Raw genomic sequence first — 23,038 nt, 5'->3', positions numbered from 1 at the left:
ATATATATATATATATATATATATATATATATATATGTGTGTGTGTGTGTGTGTGTGTGTGTGTGTGTGTGTATTATATATATACACACACATACACACACACATGCCCACACACAGTGCTCAAAGCCGCCGCTTCAACAATCGAAGCTTTGAACAAAGTCCATTCAGACTCCTTGTCCCCAACCTCCCTTGGGATCAGGGAGAAGCCCCTCCAGAGCTGTGAGTTGAAGACCTCCTGGACAGGGTCCTCAGCCAGATGTTCCCAGTTCATTCTCACTACCTGCTTAGGTTTACCAGGTCTGTCCGGCAGCCTCCCCCGCCATCTGATCCAACTCACCACCATGTGGTGATCAGTTGACAGCTCTGCTCCTCTCTTGACCCGAGTGTCCAGAATATACGGCCACAGGTCTGGTGAGATGACTACAGAGTCATTCATCGACCGTTGGCCCAAGGAGTTCTGGTACCAGGTACACTTGTGCCTTATGCTCGAACATGGTGTTCATTATGGACAATCCATGACTCTCACAGAAGTCCAACAACAAAGCATCACTCGGGTTCAGATCAGGTTATATGTTCCTCCCAATCATTCCCCTCCAAGTTTCTCCATCATTGCCAACGTGAGCGTCGAAGTCTCCCAGTAGAACTACAGAGTCCCCTGATGGTGTCTTCACTAGGACACTTTCGAGTACCTATAGGAAGGCTGGGTACTCTGAGCTGCTGTTCGGCGTAGAGACCTAAAACTTTCCCCATTCATTTTCAATGGGAAAATAAGCATTTAAAAACGGCAATTAAAAAAAAAAGAAAGCCTAGTCAGTATTGCTCGACCTCCCACACAAGTTCCGACTCCTTCCCCACCAAAGAGGTGACATTCCATGTACCAAAAGTCAGTTTTTGTATTGTAGGTCCAGTCTGCTGGGGCCTTGCACCAACCCACTACCTGTGTGGCATCACACTCGACCTATACTTCTCCCCTCACAGGTGGTGGGCCCACGAGAGGGTGACCCCGTGTGGCTCGTTCGGGCAGAGACCCCAGACCCCGTGGCATATATATGTGGGTGTGTGTGTGTGTGTACTGTATATATACATTTATTTACTTTTTTATTTAAAGAAAATAGCTACTTGAAACAACTGAATGACAGCAAATGTCTGGACTACACTTGAAGGAATTGTGAGTCATCAGCTGTAACTGATCAAACTAAAAGCCCGTTTGCAATGGTGTCTGTTCTCCAGAGTTCTCCAGATTCAGCAAGGACAGTGTGGCTAGTTACTGTTTTATGGCTGACCTTTTCCCAGTTTAGACTACTGCTGTTAAGTAGCGGGATTAATGATAATCTTGGTAAAAGAAAGCGCACGCCACACTTGTATCACCTGTACAACATAGCATAAATATTTAAATTCTTTTTAAATACGTTGTTTGTAACTTCTGATTGTGACTGACAATGTGTACTTTCAAGATATGATTAGAAAAGGACAATTTCTTTTCAAGGTTGTATTATTAGCCTAGACAGGGGACCACCCTCGATCTCTGCTTAAGTCTCTTTCCAAAATGGACATTCATGTAATCCTGAATTTACACTAGCATCAACATTAGTCACACAACCAGTGCCTTCAAAGAATTCTGTCCAGTTGTGTGATGGCTTCATCAAAAAAAAGCAAAGTTATAATGTTAGCGACACCTGGAGGTGGCAGTAATACCAGAAAACCAAAATAAAAATAGGTTGTCAGTTCCCAGAATGTTGTAGAATACTGCTTTGCTTGTTTCTGAATATCTTGTACTCCACACTTGAGTTTTTTGTCAGGCTGCAGTGTTCATAGTCTCTCCTCTGAATGTGCTTCTCAGTTTTTGACTGGTGCTTTGTGACTGGCATGTGTTTTGCTGGCATACGTTTTTTTGGGGACAGGCAGGAGGAAGAGACAGAGACAGAGGAGAGCAATTGCTCATGCCGTGCTGTTTACTCACGGTGGGCTGCAGATCACTGCTGCTAGAGGAATTCATTAGCTCCAGTGGAGCTTCCACAGAGAAATGAAACTTGTGGCAGGCCACATTCATCACTCTTCTCCTTGTATTGGCCACATCAATACTAAACAACATAACACAGCAGATGTGCGTGCGCACACACACACACACACACACACACACATGCACAAACATGCACACACACACACACACACACACACACACACACACACACACACACACACGCATGCACATACTCATTCTCTAGCTATTCATATCAGCTCTTCACACCACACACATACTCACACACACATACTCACACACACACAGAGGAAAGTGCATCACAGTCTGCTTTGGGAAGACTTGTGGATGGTGATTACAGAGAGGAAATCCATAGCTGGCTCCTGTGCTGCCCACTGGAGGGGCTGTCAGCACAAGACATCCATAAGACTGAAGATGAATCTTGACTTTCCATAAATCACTTCTCCAAAGGCTCTAAAACACCTCCCATTTGTCTAACAAGATGGAGTATACCCACTCATTTTATAATAAACAACATTTAAACACTAACTGACTTTTCTGAGCATATAGTTATTTTATCAATGATTTTGTTTTGACATTTTATCTTTTAGAATTGCATCATATTCAATTCAATTTCAAGAGGAGTAATTCTGCACTGAGCGGTTAGCTTCCGTGAGACATCTATAATAGCAAACTGCACTGAACTCAAGTCACATTTTTCTCCTTCTAGTGGAATTCATTGGGTTGAGAGATAGTGCCAGTCTTTGCCTTGAAGCTGACTCTGATATGCTATTGAAATTCAGTATGTAGCTACTCCTCGCACTGCACTCAGACATTGATTAATAACCATTCAACCATTCAACTAGCTGAAGTTGAAGAAACTGACAAGTTTGAATGCTTTATATTTCACATCACATTGGTTCTAATGAGAGTTACTCTTCAATAGTATTTTTTTTTTTTAACTTATATGAACATTACAAGGTTCTTGTGATGTTTAGAGGGAAAATATATAAAAATAAATAGCTTACCATCATGTGACCTGTCTATGGATATTAAGGTTTTGTACATTTGGGTTATATTTCTCATATCATTTTTCACAAGACTTGTAACTGACATCATACACACAGACAAACACAAAAAGAATACACACTTATGGGTACCCTATGATCTGTAAACATTTAATTCATATTAGGTGTGAGGCAAGCTGCGATAAAGAGATGTTTAAGGTACAAAAGAATATTTAATTACATCGCTACTGGCTACTGCCATTGCTGAAAAGTGCTATGTAAGGTTGTACCTGTCACGTCAATGGTAAAAAAAGAAAAAAAAAATACAGACCTTTCATTTGCACTCTGTGCACTGAAATGTAAACATAGCTTTAATATTTGTAATATCCATTCACATTATGGAAAGGTAATTAAATGAACAGCTTCTCCTAGGACTATTTTCATGGTTGTCCTCTCCCCAGTGGGAAACATACAGCGTGTCTTTTCATCAGTGATCCAAGTCCATGTATATGACGTCAAGAGACAATAAGCAAGGGCTGGAAAGAGTACAAAGCAACCTGTGTTTAATATCCTCTTGCATCCTCTCTCATCAGTGCCTTTTCATGATGAAGCTATTTATTCCCTGCCTTTCCCTTTCTATCTCTTTCTCCTCACACACATACATACACACACACACACACACACACACATGCATACAAACATGCACACTCTTCAACACACACACACACACACACACACACACACACACACACACACACACACACACACAAACAAATACAATTAGGCTTCCTGTTTTACTACAGATAAAATGTCTTCTTTTCTTTTTCTTTTGGCGTTCCAAACATTTGCACTGGTAGTTCAGAACTATGAAACTTTTGCTGTTGCTATAGTGACCAGGGGATTGTAAATTTTGCATTGCAAAAATCTTTCATGACACGATAAACTGATCCCCCGCCCTGTATTTCATTCCTCTGATACCATCACGATTTTTAAACCGTTATCCATCATTCATGAGTATAGATGCATTTCAGTGTAGTGGTTTCCTCTTCAGTAATATCAAATTTTATTTGAAAAATGATTGTGCTCTACATCCAAAAGCTCAGTGTGAATAATCTGAAGTTTCATATTTTATTGTCATATTCACATTTCAGGAATCACTATATTGTAAGAGAAAGACGTTTGTATACACTAACTGTCCTCTGTGCACAACTGCACATTCCTCTCCATTTTTGGAAATGTCGTTTTAGTCAGAAAAATTATAGAGCACGTTTGTATGTCTGGAAACCCAGCTGACACCTGTATGAATACAATGACAGCTCTGAGCTGATGCTCATTCATATGATAGATTGGGGTAAGAAAAGTTTGTGTCTAGGCAGTTAGCTGCTGGAAACTAACTGAAAGCCTTCTATGATGTGTAAGGTTTGCTGTAGGTTGGAAGTAAGGACAGCAAGCTGAAATAAGGAGATAAGGGCTAAGGGAAGGAGGTTCAGAGCGCTGAAGCTCACCTTTTCTTTCACTGCTTATTCAACCTGCTGGAAGCAATAGATGGATACCTTTCCCATTGCCTTAAGAGCCAAAGTCGTTCTCAATAGCCACATTTAGAGCTCAGCATGCACTCCAGGGCAGATATGAAGGTTATGGAGGTTAAGCTATGCTTTATGGTGTTGAACACTGCTGTATTTACTTTAGCTGCTATTTTTACAGAGACCACAAAACCTGTCCAATTGTGTATTATGATGGGGATCAGAAGCAAAAACTGTTTCTCACCAGCCTTTGAAGCAAGGATACACCAGTGGACTACCCAGGCATTGACAATGGAAGCAATGTTTAAAAACAAAAATAAAAAAGCCAGAAAGTTGATATCATGAAATATATATATACACACACACACACACACACACACACATATATATACATATATATATATATATATATATATATATACACACACACACACACACACACACACACATATATATATATATATATATATATATATTTATCTACAGCCTGAATGTGTCACAGTCTTTCATCCTTTTTTCCCCCTCCAGACCTTAGCTATGACCTAGTACTAAATTTGCTTTTCTGTGGTTCATCTGTCAGTTTATTTCTGCAGCATCTTAAAATCAATGTGTTTCAGTAAGCTTACTTGCTCCGTACGTAACGAAAATAGAAGCAACATTACAGTCACCCACAACCATAGAAAAAACATATTTACATTTTTTAAAAAAAATTTTTTTCATAAAATAAAATATTTTTATTTTTGTATATATTTATGTCAACATAATACCTAAACTATCTATGTCATTATGAGCTATTTTTGTATTTTCAAAATGCATATTACAGATCATGGTTCTTTCTGTTAAACTCTGTCAGCTCAGGGGGCCAACACTTCATTTTACCTCATGGTGTGTTTTGTTACTGTAGTCATGTGGATGCCTGTTCCACCCATTTATGTTTCTTTATAGATGCGTCTAACCACTGTTACAAACAGAACTTTACTGCAATAAATAGACACACATGAAAAAGTTTAAATTTACATCAATCCATAATTCATGAAATTAACTCTCATCTCTGTTTCACCAAACAATGGATTTATGGGGCTTTGTAGCTCTATAAAGCTATGCAGTTAAGCAGGTAGCTGAAACCATAAGTCCCTGGAATATAGAGAATAAATCATCATAGAAAAGAACTGTAAACCACAGAGCTGCAAGCAGCAAACTGGAATAGCTGAACATAGAAACCATACACTTATAAAACAAATATTATAAGCATCTGTGCTTATAAACGTTGCTATTTTATAGCTAACACTAGCTCAACTGCTGTGGCCATGTAAACATAAAATATAAATAAGTAATCACATCAGCTACAGCTATTAAATTATGGTCCGTAGTAGAAATTATGACAAGTAGCAGAAAGCGAAGGGAGAGGCAATACTACAGGCCATTTAGATAGCCAGGTAGATAAGTGTTTCATTTCAGTTTCATTTAGAGATATTTCACATTGCACATAACAAAACTAATTTAATTATCCATTTTACTGCAATCTCGTCTCATTATGAGATATTCTGTATTGTTCTGAGATAAGAACATCAATGTTTTCTCTCCTGTCCCACATTAAACATGCTTTGTCAGTGTGTTACTGTTTGTGTCACCTATGAAAGCTGATTGAAAAGCCATGATGTTGATGTTACAGTCTGGTTAGTAAGTGAGGATTTGGTATTATTCTCAATGCAGAAACACGGCTTGCCTTTCCTAGGCATAAGTTTGAGGGAAAGAGCAAAGATGTCAATTCAAGCATGGAAAATTTCTTTATTAGATTCTGTGATGAAAATAAGAGAGGAAACTGAAAGCTGCTGTGGAAGGAAACAGAGTAAACAATTTTTTTTTTATTGAGGGTACATGTGATAAAAAATAAATGATTTTAAATCTCCATTTAGCATTGCAGGTGTAATAGCAAATACTCAAATAGAAAGTTATTACTAGAAGAGCAGAAGCAAAAGATACGCACGTCCCAAAAAATATAGAAAAATTATTGAGGGAGAACACCAACTGCAGAAGGAAGAGAATCTTACTAAGGGAAGGAAGCCAAATGACTTACCACAGCATGCATGCTAGTGTCTTGAATTCCACACTTTGCAAAAAATGAACAAGAGGTAAATTTGTGCAAACTAAACCATACAGCATGCTAGTGATGTAGGGAAAGGTCACACCCTATGCTGCCAATCCCCCCTTCCATCAGCACAGTCAGACTCCACCTAAAATATAAGTGGAAGACACCAAATGAATCATCACAAACAGTTTGTTAAAATAAAAGAAAACAAAAAAAATTAAGAATTACACACAATACACTAAAACCCATAAAGATATAAACAGGTTGCCAAAGAGTGGAGGCCACAAAGGGCTAGAGTAGCAATAACTCAATACAACAACCAGACAATTAGTAATGACACAACAAGCAAATTGATCTGCCTGCTATGGCAGTTGAAAGAAATAAGTCATAAATGTAACTGAGGCAATACAGCAGGGGAGATAACCCTACAAAGAAAATACAAATAATTGTTACCATAACCTTGACCGCACACATTAACAGAGTATACCAACTCTAACAGAAACCACAGAAACCACCTCCAGGCACAACAAACACCACCCTATACCAAAAGTCCCACTGTGCAGGGAATCCTAAGGGCTTCCTGATTAGAACAGGGACATTTACAAAGGGCATGTTTTGGGAGTGCATCACAGTGAAATCACCCAAACATGAATAAAATGACATGTTACCTTTGGGAGATTAACACACTGACTCTTCATAAAAACCACTGCTTCACTAGACAACCAATCCAATTCAAGTACATTTAAGTATGTATGTATGTATGTATGCATATGTTTATTTATTTGCATATATTTTTGAAGTGCCATGACAAACTGGGTGCACATTGAGTTACAAGGTTAAAGCAATGAAAAGCAGAACTATTCTAGAGATAAAATGCATTTCTTACATTTCTTCCTGTTTGTTATTACAAACTGACACGAGGCAAAAAGAGGCTGAATGCACAAAAACTAGAACGATATGGATCATTCATTAAAATGGATTTGCAAATTTAATTTCATTATTACTTGCTCTCAGATTCACACTGCCAAAATCCAGCTTACTCTGCATTGTGATCTCAGGGCTTTTATTCACAAAAACCAAGCAGGAACCTGCATATGCCCAAGCCATCATAATATTATATTACACTATGTGCATTTAGTTTAATTGTCTTAAAAGAAAAGCTTTGTTCTATGATTAAAAACACCTCACATGACCTCTCTTCTTTCCTCGTGACCTCTGTGTTCACTGTATACCTGCAGTATGAATAAATAGCCACTGAAAAAAAGTTGTTCTTCTGAGGAAAAGAATTAGCTGACTTCACAGTCCCTGGCAGTAGGAGTCATTAATGAATGAAAAATGAAAATACAGCTGATCTCATAAGAAGGATTGATTAAGCCTGTCTAAAGACACAAACAACTAGAAGGTAACCAAACATTTGCTCAGGTTTTGTTGCCTGATAACCTCTAGCTTATGAAGTGCTTCCCCATACCTCATCAATCTCCAGATCCCTAACTGAGCATGCTGTCAATTTCTCTACTACATAACAGGTTGTATATGTACAAATATAGTACATAAATAAATAAATAAATGGACAGAAAGAAAGAAAGAAAGAAAGAAAGAAAGAAAGAAAGAAATGCACACACACACACACACACACACACACACGCACACACGCATATATATACATACATAAATGAACAATGTTAATGAGATCCACTTTTTGCAAAAGTCAAAACTGTCCAACAGAAATGTTTCTCTGCTGTCCCTCTGTTGGATTGTTCTGACATTTAACAAATAATCTGGTTAATTAAGAAATCCTGTTTCAAGGAACATCCAAAAGCCTAAACAATTCCAGCCATTTTAAGGTGGAAAACCAAGCATAATACTGCATGTCTTTACCAGTCGTCTCTAAGGTGCTATGGTAAATGTCACATGGCTTTCAACTAACAGAATACAAAATATTAAAAAAAGTATGTGATGCATAAACTGAACAGAATAAGTAATGCTTGTTGATTCTTTGATCATATTCCATTCATCAAAGTAGCTACAAAGTGTTGTTTCAAGCAGTCAATGTCTGTTTTTAATCTGATATTATTGTTTGATTTTGACTCTGGTGTACCACAGCTATCTTTCATACAGTTTGACAGCAATATTAGCTATCTAATGACTGTGAGGTACGTAAGATATATAATAATTCATTCAACTAGTGTTAAAAGGTGAACATTTTCTATTTTGATATATTGTTTATCTGACACCCATGACGCATTTTTCATATAGCCCACCCTTCTGAGTTTGGTATTCTCTCCTCAGTTCGTGACTGCGAACCATTAGCCTAATGTGATCATAAAAATGTTGTATATCAGAAGTGAAAATAGTTAAAGATTCCAGAGATAACCCAGATAAATTTTGTATATCTTTGGGTAGACAGCTAGTTAGAAGACTGTGAAACTTTGGTGTGTGTGTGTGCATGCGTGCGTACATTCATGTGTAGGTGCCTGTGCACGTGTGTGTATGTTTGTTTCTTCCTACATTTTAAGGTCTTGTAGAATATTGGAGCAACTCATTACTCTGTGAATGTTTAGGTTCCAGGAAATCCAGGAAATGCTATGTGTTATACCATCTGTCTCTCACAGCCATGCTGAACAAAAACTACCCTACAGGGAGAGTGTTTCATTCCAGAGATATGGCTGACAAGTCAGTTGCAGTGGAAGTGTTAAACAGAAACCATCTGCCAGGTCATGCCAGGACCCATTATTCAGCACCTTGAATTATGCTACCTATTCCATAATAAAGACAGTGGGGAAAAACACACACACATTCATATTGAGGACTTGTACACAGTCATATTGTTTTATAATGGTTTTTGTGTTACACACTTACACTGGTGCAGCACGTGCACACACAGACTCACACTCACACGCACACACACACACACACACACATGCACACGCACACACACAGACTCACACACACACACACACACACACACACACACACACACACGCACACGCACACGCACGCACACGCACACACACACACGCACATGCACACACACACACACCTAAAAAACTGCCAGACAATGTGTTTGAAAGGAAGCCATGTATACTGAAGCATTAGGTGATGAAAGGCACTCTATTTTCCATTAGTAAGAATCTCCACAAACATAGCACAGTAATGGATGAGAGGAGCAGCTTTCCAAATGCAGTCCAAGAGATGTTGCTGGACGGATAGAGGAAAGGCTTACAGCTTCCTGATGGGCCACACACACTTCACCAGATGTGTGTGTGTGTGTGTGTGTGTGTGTGTGTGAGTGTATTAGCAGACATGCTTGATTCAAAAATTGCTAAAGCGTATCCTTCCTTATGAGAAATTATGCATCCACTGCTTAATGCTGTGCACTCCACCATGGAATACACAGAACATGCTTCCTTACACACACCACTTTTGCACTCCTCATCTCAGTCCCATGACTCCATCTCTGGTCCATTCATTAAAAGAGTGTCAAACCAATTGTTACGCTCTCATTTACTATGCAGATTTGACTTGAAGGGTTGGTTACCTGCGTATGATTGAAGACATAATTCCACAGTTTAAATTTTTGGCTACAGTTACTGAAGTGAATGACAGCCTGCTCCCCTTAATCAGATCACACACTCCTCATTCCCAAAAGGTTTATCTGTGAGAGGTTACGGTCAGTCAATACACAATTTCAGACTAACACACTCATGCCATTAATAACTCAGTACAATCTCTGCAGTCGTAAATGAAAACTGTAACTCTATCACTGGCGATATGACTTTTCTTTTTTTTTTAAGCTTCTCAGGGTTTGTTTGTTTGTTTTTAACCAGATACTGAGACCCATGTGACAAAGAAATGGACATTAGAGTCTTTCTCCGTTTACTGGAGCATACATCACTGATTGTTAAAATCTTTAAATATCATATTGCAACTAATTTTTCTTTCACCTCTATGAGACAAATCCCTGTCTAAATGTATATGATAGATTTCATTCACAGTTTCCATTGTTACATTCAACCATGAAGGACCAGGTAAATGGTAACAGTCAATAGACGTGTGAAACAGGTGAGACGGGGAAACTTGATGGGTTGCTTAATTAATCCTTTCACATAAGTGGTCTCGGACCCATGGGGATATTATCACGTTGTTAAACCCAAAATAAGAATATGGCTGGAGTCCATTTTCAGAGAGAGAAGTTTGTTTTCAGATGTGACCTGGCAGATATTTTATTCATTAAGTAAACATTTATGACCTTTTCTTCACACTGGTCTAGAGTCAGCTGTTGTGGCTTGAGCCAGACATGTGAAAGCAGAGGGTGCCACACAACAGTCATAGTGGTAGAGGTTGGCTGTCATGGATTCTTTTCCCTGTGTCATTTCTTATTTGTCAGGCAGTGGCGTATGTGCATCCCATCTGAAGTAGACATTAAGGCAGATCCAATAGGGAATTGAAGAATAATCACTGTGGATGTGGCGGATGGCTTCTTAAAGAAGGATCACATCATTCTTACAGAAGTTAAGGGGTCATGTGGAAGTCCTGTACCACAGTTATGGAGTCATTATTTGAGCTGGATGGTGGTGGGTCAAGATTAGAATCAAGATCCCTTGTGTGCTGAAGTAGGTGCTGAAACACAAGGGCCCATTTCCAGCGGATGAAATGCCCAGGACTCCACTGCATATACTTGATAATGAGTGTTTGAAGTCTGCAGTCTGGTGATGAAGAATAGGAATATGAGGGCACTGGCTACCATTAAACTGGGGAAAAAAGTGGATAAAAGGCAAAAAAGTAATATCTGATGTTGCATACATGGAAAGTCCTCGAACCCCTGAATTAGTACAGTGTTCATGCACAGGGCAGCCGTGGCCTAAAGGTTAGAGAACCAGGCTTGTGACCGGAGGGTTTCTGGTTTCGATTCCCAGAACCAAGGCACTTAACCCCAATGCTCCCTGGGTGAAAGGAATGCTGCCCACTGCTCCTGCATCTGGTGTGTGTTCACTACTGGTGTGTTGGATGAGTTAAATGCAGAGGATAAATTCACTGCTAACTGTTCACAGTGTGTGTATGTGCCATCACAGAGATTTACATTTACATTTTAGTGGGAATTTACAAGAGTGTGGGAAAACTGGGCATACCAAAAAGAGATAAATCAGAGTTACCACCCCCACTCCCCCCACCCCCCAAATAAATAAATAAATAAGATCAGTTCAACAATTGTGAACTTCACCTTAAGTGATTGCCATTGTCCAGTGTTCTAGCAATTCTGGGATTCTAGAAATCTGCTCAAATTGCTAACAGTAAAAGGAATAGGAGCACACATGTCTGATCCCTCTCCTCAATTAAAAGAACTCTAGAGTATGTCCACTCACCTTCACTCTAGTCTTTGGCTGAATGTAAAGCTCTTTGATCCAGGGTTTTATCTCCTTAGCAACTGGCAGTGCATTCATGGTTCATTTGATGCTGTTGTTTCCTTGTGTACTTATTATGGATCCGAACTAATCTGATTTAATTAACTGACTTCCCAATAGTCCTGGCATTGTTTTGCTATATCCGTTTTAAGCATTTTAACATCAGTGCACAAAAGGATTTCCAGTATGATCTACATTTAGTTGAGCGTTCCCCTTGTTTGAGTATAATAGAAATGATTTCTTCTGCAATGAAATCACAGAGATGATTATTACTGTGTCTTCTTTAAATAGATTGTGCGAGTTTGGGGTACCAAAAAGCCGATCTTTTGATCTGATCTAACTCCTTTTAAAAAGCAGGAAATGCCTCTAATGTATCTTCAGGGTGGGACAGAATATTTAAAAACCATCTCTATTCCCCATCTTGCAATATTTTCATTTAGAGAACCGAATTGGTTTCCAAACTCAATAGTGTTTACACTTTCTTTTAAAGTGCAGCCCTCAAAACCGCACTTTGTTTTGCAATGTATTCCATTTATATAGCAATTACATGACTAATTTCAAATAATCATAATCATAAAGTCATGTAATCATATAATTGCAATAATCATAACTGTATAAGTATCTTCTTAATCCTACCGTAGCTCCTTGTGTGTTAAAGTAGATGATTTTCCTCACACTCAGAATATTCTTTTAGGTTTTGTTATATGCTTTTTTTTTTTTTTTTTTTTACTATGCTGACATCTCCCAGAATTGAAACATTAAGCATCCAATATCTGAAATATCTATCAATCCCCATGGTAATAGTCTCAACTGCTGAACCATGGTACAGGACTGAAATTGGATCTATATGGGAGTACACAAAAGAAATCATTTCAGCATTAACTAGCATGCACTCTTAGGGGAAAAAAAGTAATAATCAGAAAATCATGAGCAACTTGTCAACTGCAGCCAAATTACTTACAGTGTTCTTTCACTGAATTAATACTGTCATTGTTAACTCCATACCCCCCCCCCCTTTTTTTTTGTAATAATTGTTATTGGGTTGGGTCATGATTAAATCAGTTTGTGGTTTTGATCATTATTTGTATCTTGATAATATGAATTAAGTTATGAGATAAAGCATGTTAAATTATTCATTGCTCTACACTTTGGCCTTTTAATCTAAATGCTTTATTCTGTTGTGATTCTTTGCAGAGTAGGTCATGGAGATTCTTAGTGTGTGAGTGGGGGCTGTGTCCAGGACAATACTGCAGGCAATGAATGGATCATATCTAGTTGATATTGCTACGTCCACCTTTTTGTCTAGGGGGTAAGGGAACGTAAAAAAAAAAAGAGAAAGCTGTGGAAAATCCCTTCTCCTGTCCCCAGCACTCCACAATATGACAAATGTAAGTTTTGAAAATAACAATTGGATTTATTTATTCATATTAAGTGAAACACAGGAGGCATAAACCATAAAGACTTCAGGAGGGGGGAAAAACAAAACAATAAACAAACCAAATCTGGCTGTTATGAGTGGAATCTGATCTCCCTGAAAGCAAAAAGAGGACAAAATCATCAACAGCAACTAACCTCACTCCCTAACTAACCAAAAACATGAGAAAACTGTTTAAAGTTAACAAAATGGCACCCAACCTCACCACAAAGCTTCCAAGGCTATTTACAAGGCTATGTACAATACAAAAAAACAAAAAAAAGAGAAAAAAAGAAATGAAAAAAAAAAAAAAAACGGCTCATACCACACAAAACGCGAATGAACAGGTTATTTATAGCAACACTAAACTAGAAACCATCACAAGAACAGCAGCAGCTGTCTGAGGAAGGAGAGAGGAATCTCTCTGTGAAGAGGACATGCAGGCTTATATCCCCTGGCCCTATTTTCTCTCAGCCAATGGGAGCAAGGTTTGACAAACAGGCCCTCCCCCGTTTCCATGAAGCCTAATGACCTGCTGACAGGAAAGAGGAAGTAGCAGAGAGAAACAGAGAGAAAGACAGCAACAAAAATACAACTCCCAGACAATAATAAATGTACAATACATCCATAGATGTAATGTGTAACATGAGCAACTAAACAAAACAAACACCAAATAAATAAATAAATAAATACATCCTAGGGCGTAACAATATTGTACATATTGTAATATCACCATAGTAGTGCAATTTGTTATACAGTGTATGCACATGCTACTCCACTGTACTGTTAACTTGGTATAGATACAACCATTTGAAAACTGACAGAGGACAACAGCCTTCATTTTCATTGACTAAACTGAATCTGGATTCCAGTTCAGTTCCTGATATGTACTTAAACTGAAATTGCTGAATTATTCACGGATGTACCACAACTCTGTGTCAACCAGATCCCCCGTCCAATCTCTTCCAGATATCTGGTCGTTATCAAGAAGAAAAGGGAGAACTGGATTATTAGCTTTTCAGTGAATTCACATAGTGTGACTGCAGATAATACATTTAGACTTTTGCCAATTGATAGTTCTAATTGGATACACATCAACTCTGGAGAGGACCAAAGATAAAATAAGTGAATGGAAGGATTTAAACTAGCCCTTTTTAGCTGTCTGTAACATTCTGAAATGTTCTTGGGGAATTACACATAACATATTGCATATATTAACATCTGGTTCCTCTAGCTTTGACTCAGCCTGTAAGAGAGAAGTAAAAAAATACCACACAGGGATGGATATTAAAATGAAGTATTTGACAAATCTGTAGTCTAATTATCTAACAAAACAGAGGGTTGTGAGCTGTTAGAAAATAAACAAATATTGAGTTGTTTATGGCAACTCTGTCTTTTTCTTTTGTTTGTGTGCTAGTAACAATCTCTATGGAAAGCAGAGTACATTATTGCTCTTATAGCAATTCTTTTTTGCCAGCACAATAGGAAAGTCAATAAAGATTCATATGACTCAATCACTGACAATGTTAAGAAAACATTTGCCTATTATCAAATGTTTTGTATCATAGCAACATCCTCATCTATTTTGTGGCCTTGGTAGCTAGCAAAGAGTTCAATGCCTTTCAAGAGAAAACAGAATTCACCGTATAGGTTAAAAGTGATTGAACAATGAGAATTTGGAACCACTTTACAATAAGACCACCCTTATAAAGGGTTTATGAATGATTTATAAGTAGTTTATTAATTAGGTAGTGAGTACTTTACAAATCATTAATAAACGGCTGTAACACATTAAATAACACATTAAATACACATTAAATAACACTGTAACACTGCTGCTTGCCAAATAGCAGCCCACATTTATCGGTACTGTTTCAGATCTCATTGGTTACTTAGCTTACTTTGTCTTCTCCATCAGCCAGCATTTATACCTGTCAGCTTCAATAGATATTTGTTAATAAGTTACTAGCATTTAACCATTGTAAGCATATCTTAATAGTCAAAAAGTTTCATTTGGCGTATCAAATTATGAAACATCAAATTAATACATCAAATTACCAGATTCATACACTAAGGCTTTGACAATATTGTCTACCTTCACAATTTCAGCATGCTATCAGCAGCCGTCCTCATTATTATCACAGGTGTTGATATGACATGCTATGAGGTTGTTATTCACACTGGGTACTAAAGTGGTATATTGCGATGCGTGTTGGGGGGGGGGGGGGTAGATGGGCGGAGCTTCCCAGGATGCCTTGGGGCGATGGACTGTGGTTTAGCCCTAGTTCTTTATTGTTCAATTTATGTTTCCCATTTTGTCTAGTAGACATGTATGTGTATTGTTCATCATGTAGTCTTTGTGTTGTGTTGTTAATTCTTGCGATAGTTTAATGTTATCTGTGTATAGTAAATGTAATCGTCTACATGAATGATGTACTTCCCTCCTACCATGTAAGCAAATTAAGTGTGTTACTTTCTGGTTTGCACTGCTGCTGCAAAAAAAGGCATGTTGCCAAAAGAGCAAAGGTAAAGGCAATGTCATTACTCTAGAGGAAACCCATCAACTCATTAATAAATGGTCATGTGTTTTACATTTTACAGAAAGGCTCCCTTTTGCCAGTTACAAATATTAGTTACTCATTTTATTGTAAAGTGGTATCGAGAATTCCAACTAGTATAATGGAATGCTCTTACAACTGTGATTTTTTTTCCCCAGAGGATTGTAGCTCTGCTAATTTACTTGATAAGTGATATCTCCTGTCCCTTAGATCAAGCTGAATTTTTGACTAATAGCATTAGCCTTCGTAAAGCTGACCTTACAGCAACTCTAAAATTTAGCAACATATTTACATTTCATGACCCACACTAAGGGATCTGTTTCGATTCCTTTCAGTAAATGTATGGTGGGAAATGGGTAAGGCTTAAATGTAGTGTGATGTTAGGTCTGAGGTAACCCTGATAATGACAATCAGGTGATTTGCCTGCATTGCCCCAAACTGTCCTAATATGTTCTTAAAGTGTTGACTGTGCTGTATGGTCAGTCAAAGAGGGCTGGCCCACTGACTGATATGCACATATTTGTAAAGGTTTCTATATGGTGCAGATCCTCAAACCTCTGGATGTCAGGGCCGGAGTGGGTCTAATTTTCAGCCTGGGAGTTCCATGCCTCAGACCAGCCCACTTCAGTTCACAACCTATTATACTGGAGATATATAATCATAGCTTTACTGTGTAAGTCCATTATAGTGCACTCTTCTCTACAACCTTGATATTCACAGTGTATTTTTCTAGAACGTCATCATTTCCAATTCAGTGCAAATAAGTGTACCATCACAACTTAGAGACTACAATAGACGACAAAGTGTCTTACACTCAGGTGGTGTCGCGACATACCATTTTGCATTTAACAAAGCACTTATTCGTATCATATACATCATATGCCATAACACCAAACAGTTCCTTAAAACTAAACTTGAAATGTGGTTTGTAGGCAGTGTTCTGTTTTGTTTTGCATGCTTGACATCTTGGCACTGTAGCCTAAGCTGGCATACCTTTCTCATCGTCACCATCAACGTCTAGAGCTTGTTTTATACCCTCTCAAGCTGTGAGCTTGTTTTAATCATAAACAAGTTGCTGGGTTTAGCACATTTGGCTGGGTCATCTTTTAAAGTGTCATTATTATTATTATTATTATTATTATTATTATTATTATTATGGCTTTTTCAGCTCCCCCTTTTCCCCTTCTACTCTCTATATTTTCTTTTTTGTCTTACTCGAATCTTCTACTGATCTGTAATTATGTCAATGAGGTGACCAATCGTAATCTCCTGAGCTGGGATCGACCAATTTGGGATTTGGTAGGGGCCACTCTCACCCCCTCACCCGCCATCAGCATGTGTTTCTGTAGAGCTGACCTGTGGTGTAGCTAATTTTCGGATAAACAAGTGTACCAGTAGTGGTGTGTGAGAGCATGCGACTGAGGCGTTACTAGGATGTCATCTTTTGGTGGGCATTTGGATTATTTGGGTGGCCAACAACAAAAATGTTGCTTTTCCTAAATAGGGTATGTAAATAAGGGAGTAGTTTGGGGGGGGGGGGGTATAATTACAACATTCAATTTCTGTAGGGGGGGTCCAGGACCATGATCCCTTGAAAAAGAAAAATTAAATAATTAAATAAACTCGGCGTAAAATTTAGATTTTATGACGAGAATCTGTATGATGAACTAAGGAGGAAAACTTGTGAGGAAATTTTGGTTTTGATCTTCAGTAGCCTACGGTAGAATACAATGCAAAGGGTCAGGCAGCAGTGCCTGTATGATGAACATCTGTATGCTGGATGGTTCTGCCTAGGATAGAACGATGTCTAGGCCCAGTATGATTAGCATATGCAATGTGACTTTTTTTTTTCATTTTATACACAGTCATGCACCATATGACGTCTGTTCGAGCAACATTTGACCGCATATACTTCTGTGGTCCCATAAGGTTATAACAGAGTTCAGAAATCCCGGTCAGAGAACGGATGTAGCGGATGTAACCAGACACAGCGAACTCAATAACTTCCCGCACACAACACATGTATCTCATGTCTCTTGTATACAAAGCGATTGCGCTGCCAGGCATATAATGGTACACTACAGCTTATGTATGTACTATACTGTACATTCTATCATTATTTTAATGTTTAACTGTCCCTACTTAAAAAACAAAAAGTTTACCGTATAACAGTGTATGCTTCAACTCGTAGGCAGCAGCATCCAATCTCATGTATCGCGCATTTCTTGAATGTTGTAGCATTATCTCTCTGTTTAATTTTCTTTCGATATTACCGTGAAGTGCATCATAGTGATAGCAGCAGAAAGAGGCAAAGGAGAAGTATCAATTTGGAAGTGAAACGAAAGGTTATTAAACAACACAAAGGTGGAAAATCAGTGAATGTTATTGCTTGCGATTTTGCTAAGTATATACTGCAATATGGTGTTCGCACAATGGCCAAATCACATAAGGTCCTACTTCACAGAAGGTATTGTGGACGTTAAGTGACTATGAACCCTCAAAATATAGCTATAATGGTATTTTTTTCAGAGTTTTCAATGGATGGGCAGATGATTCCTCTGGGTGGGCAAGACTTATCTCTGGGTTGTTTACTTACTTCACTCTCACTGTCAGTGTTTCTTGTGGCTGTGGTCTCTTTCTTGTCAAAGAGACATATCTACAGTAAGCAGCAAAACTCCTGTTTCATGCTTTATACAATTGTAGGTGCATCCACTCTTTGGTCGTAATCCAAATCGTGGTCAATAAACAGGCAGGGTGTGGTACACAAAACACTAGCTACTGCAGGATAGGTAGATCTGAGGTCAAGAACAAGGTCAATAAAGTCAATACACAGGAAGGCTAACACTGAGATTAGGGCTAACAAAAGAAACAGAGCTAACAAGACTAAACAGAGGAACAGGAAAACTAGGAAAACCTTGTGTGTGCATTGTTTTTCAATCAGATTGCTTCTCCTTCAGAGCAGGATCCAAGTAAGCTTTGCTTTAAATTGCTTCAGTAGCCGCGATTTCTGGTTTCTCTCTTGTCTCTGTTGCTTGTTATTTGCCTGAGTAGCCATGATTTCTGTTTGCTCTGTTTACTCTGTTGTCGTTCACCGTATATGACTTACTTCGTGCTAGATTCTTTCAGGGTTTGCTTTAACTTAGGTTCTTTGTCAATTTATAACTGTGTGCTCTGTCTGGTAGCGTCGCTAGCTTATTTTACTAGGGAGTTTGTATTGAATTCCTTTCACATCAGCTGTTTAGTTGCTGATTTGCGTTTGTTTGTTACTCTCGGCCACAGCCGATTTCCGGCTTGTTCTGGTTCCTGAGGGGGCGGGGCTGTAGCCAGCCCTTAAGCCACGAATGCTGTAGTCACAAGACTCATTAGTAACAGTGCTTCCGCCAAGCGGCAGATGTAGCAGTCTCGTCTCTCTTGTCTCGTCGGACGAAGACTCGGTCGGACTAAGACAAGGGAGTCTACCTGTGAGAGTCCACCGAGGAAGGACAACGAGGAAGCCGAGACAACTACTACCTGTCTGGCGTACCCTCAGTGATTTATTTTCCATTTGCTTATCTGTGTAATTGTGCTTCTACCCTACTTCTCTAAATACCTTTGTCCCCCTCCTTCTGTTTATCTATGTAATTGGGCAACTACACTTATTACTGCAGATTCCTTGTCCTTATACTGCCACACTTTCCCAATTATCTTTGTCCCTCTCACACTCACACTAATCATGTGTCATCTCCCTATTCCTGTTTGAGTTTCCTCTTGCAATCTTTGCAGGTGCTGGCCGCTGCATCCTCGTGGACGCAACCTGTCTAACTTCATGCATCCACTGCGCTCTGCCGACACTACTGTTGTCATTTCAGGTGGCCTCTGGAACTGCCAATCGGCAGTACAGAAAGCTGACTTCATCTCTGCTCAAGCCTCCATGCTGTCCCTGCACTTCCTGGCCCTCACTGAGACGTGGATCATGCCAGAGAACACGGCCATTCCCGTGCCCTCTCCACTGCTTTTTCCTTCTCTCACACACCCAGATCCTCGGGGAGGGGCGGGGGAACTGCACTCCTGATCTCCCCCTCATGGAGCTTCTGAGCAACCTCTCTCCCTTCTATCTCCCCCACATCTTTTGAATTTCACGCTGTTTCTGTTTCTTCCCCTTATAAACTACACATGACTGTTCTCTACCACCCTCCAGGCCCTCTGCAGTCATTCCTGGACGAACTGGACACCGTCCTCAGCTCCTTCCCTGAGGACGGCACTCCCATCTTGCTGCTAGGAGACTTCAACCTTCCGCTGAATTCTACTCAGTCTGATGGCCTACTCTCCCTCCTTCAGTGCTTTGACTTCACCCTCGCGGAGTCCCCTGCAACACACAAGGGTGGCAATCAGCTGGACCTTGTCTTCACAAGAGGCTGCCATTTTCCTGATCTCATGGTCACACCGCTCCATGCCTCAGATCACTTCTTCATGTCTTTCTCGTTCTCTCTCTCGATCTCACCCTCCCTGAAATCCTCTGCTCCCATGCTGCCAGTCTCAGCTAGGCGTAACCTTCTCACCCTCTCCTCTAGTGCCTTCTCTTCTATGGTCTCCTCCTCTCTCCCATCTGCGGAAGCCTTCTCACTTCTTCCTGTGGAGGAGAAATCCTCTACAGTCCTCTCTGCACTGACCTCCTCCCTGGACACCCTCTGCCCCCCCATCACCAAACCGGCTTGCCTCTCCACTCCCAGTCCCTGGCTGACTGATAGTATTCGTGCTGACAGAGCCAAACTTCGCACGGCTGAACAGAGATGGTGGAAATCGAGATCCCCCAACAACCTATCCCACTACCACTCTTTTCTTTCTTCTTTCTCTTCTACCCTGTCCTCTGCCAAATCTGCCTTCTTCCACTTCAGGATCAACTCTGCCTCTTCTAACACCCACAAACTCCTCTCCACCTTCTCCTCCCTCCTCTCTCCTCCTCCTCCTCCTCCTCCCTCATCCTTATCTGCTGATGACTTTGTCTCCTTCTTCGAGAAGAATATCAAAGACATTTGCGACCCACTTCCCCCCATCCCCTCCCACCTCAGATCCTGCACCCTCCACCCTCCCCACTATCTTTTCCTCCTTCTCCCCTCTATCTGACTCTGAAGCTCTCCTACTTATAAAATCCCACTGTCCTACTACCTGTCCTCTAGATCCCACCCCCTCCCCTCTCTTTCAGGCCATCTCAGACGACATTCTGCCCTTCATCTCGTCCTTGATCAACAGCTCACTGTCTACTGGCACAGTTCAAGCCACTGCTTAAGAAGCCCACTCTAGACCCTGCTGATGTCAGTAGCTACCATCCAGTCTCTCTCCTACCGTTTCTCTCCAAAACCCTGGAATGTGCAGTATATAACCATTTCTCTCCATATCTTCTCCAGAACAATGTCCTGGATCAGAATCAATCTGGATTCAAAGCCGGCCAGTCCACCGAGACGGCCCTCTTTGCTGTCTCGGAGGAGCTCCACTTGGCCAGAGCGAAGTCTCTCAGCTCTGTCCTCACACTCCTAGACTTCTCCACAGCATTTGACACAGTCAACCACCAGATTCTCCTCTCATCCCTTGCTGGGCTGGGCTTCGCGGGATCTGCACTTGCATGGTTCAAGTCCTATCTGTCTGACCGTTCCTCCCAGGTCTCTTGGAGGGAATCGGTCTCCTCCCCCCGCCCTTTACACACTGGAGTCCCACGAGGTTCTGTACTTGGTCCACTCCTCTTCTCTCTCTACACCAGATCACTTGGTCAACATATTTCTGCCCATGGTCTTTCTTACCACTGCTACACTGATGACACACAGCTGTTCTTCTCCTTCCCCCCCTCTGACTCTCAGGTTCAGCCTCGTATCGCAGCCTGCTTAGCTGACATTGCCTCCTGGATGTCTGCTAACTACCTCAAACTCAACCTGGAGAAAACAGAGCTTCTGTTTTTTCCTGCTAAGAACTCCCCAAACGATCGACACTGCAATCACCATCAAGGGATCTGTGGTGTTCCCCACCATAGCAGCCAAAAACTTTGGCGTGACCCTTGACAACCAGCTGACCTACTCCGATCACATCACGGCAGTCACTCGATCCTGCAGATTCTCCCTATACAACATCAGGAGAATCCGCCCCTTCCTCACACAACAGGCGACCCAGCTCCTGGTCCAAGCGCTTGTCATCTCCCGCCTGGACTACTGCAACGTTCTAAGGGCTGGTTTGCCGACCTGCGCCCTCAGGCCGCTCCAGCGCATGCAGAACGCCGCTGCATGCCTGGTATTCAACGTCCCTAAGCACTCTCATGTCACTCCACTGCTTACTGCGCTCCGCTGGCTTCCGGTAGCTGCCCACATCCAGTTCAAGACACTACCAGGCCACAAGAGGCTCTGCCCCATCATACTTTCAGTCTCGAATAACTCCGTATACCCCTACTAGAACCCTCCGCTCTACGACCTCTAGTCAACTGACGGTCCCCTCTCTTCGGGAACCCGACAGCCGCTCCTCCCGACCACGCCTCTTCTCCGTCATTGCCCCGTGGTGGTGGAACGACCTCCCTCATGCAGTTAGGACTGCGGAATCTCTTACCATCTTTCGCAGGAAACTGAAAACCCACCTCTTCAGAACCCACCTGTCCCCCACTGCCTAATCTCCCTTTCCTTACATTAAAAAAAAAAGAAAAAAAAAAAAAAAACCTCGTCTTGTATCTATGTTTGTCAAAGTATTCCAGGGGCGCAATACGAAGGGGGAAATTAACGCTCAGTCTTATTGTGATCTGTGCTTATGAGGTATTAGGAATCTGACTGATGCACTTATTGTAAGTCGCTTTGGCTAAAAGCGTCAGCCAAATACCAAATTGTAAATTGTAAATTGTTCTGACAAGTGTGAGACTTCACAAAGGCACACAGGAAAACACACTGGTGTATGTACACAGACACAATGAGGGAACAAACTGAGGACAGTTGCACACAATAATTGGGGAACAAGGTGGTTAGACAATCAGATCCAACTTGGCTCTGAATGGCCAGGAGACAGGGAGGTAGTGACAGAGACCTGACAGTGTGATTGAACCCCTCTGCTGGATTGCCCCA

At 40.6% G+C, this 23,038-nt stretch overlaps 1 pseudogene; it reads left to right on the top strand.

Moving 5' to 3' along the window:
* Positions 1–416: 416 nt before the first annotated feature.
* Positions 417–22,575, top strand: LOC115819631 (uncharacterized; annotated as a pseudogene).
* The last annotated feature ends 463 nt before the right edge of the window (positions 22,576–23,038 follow it).

Source organism: Chanos chanos, chromosome 8, assembly GCF_902362185.1.
Source record: "Chanos chanos chromosome 8, fChaCha1.1, whole genome shotgun sequence".
NCBI classification, from domain to species: Eukaryota; Metazoa; Chordata; class Actinopteri; order Gonorynchiformes; family Chanidae; genus Chanos; species Chanos chanos.
This window is presented reverse-complemented; position numbering and strand designations above follow the sequence as displayed.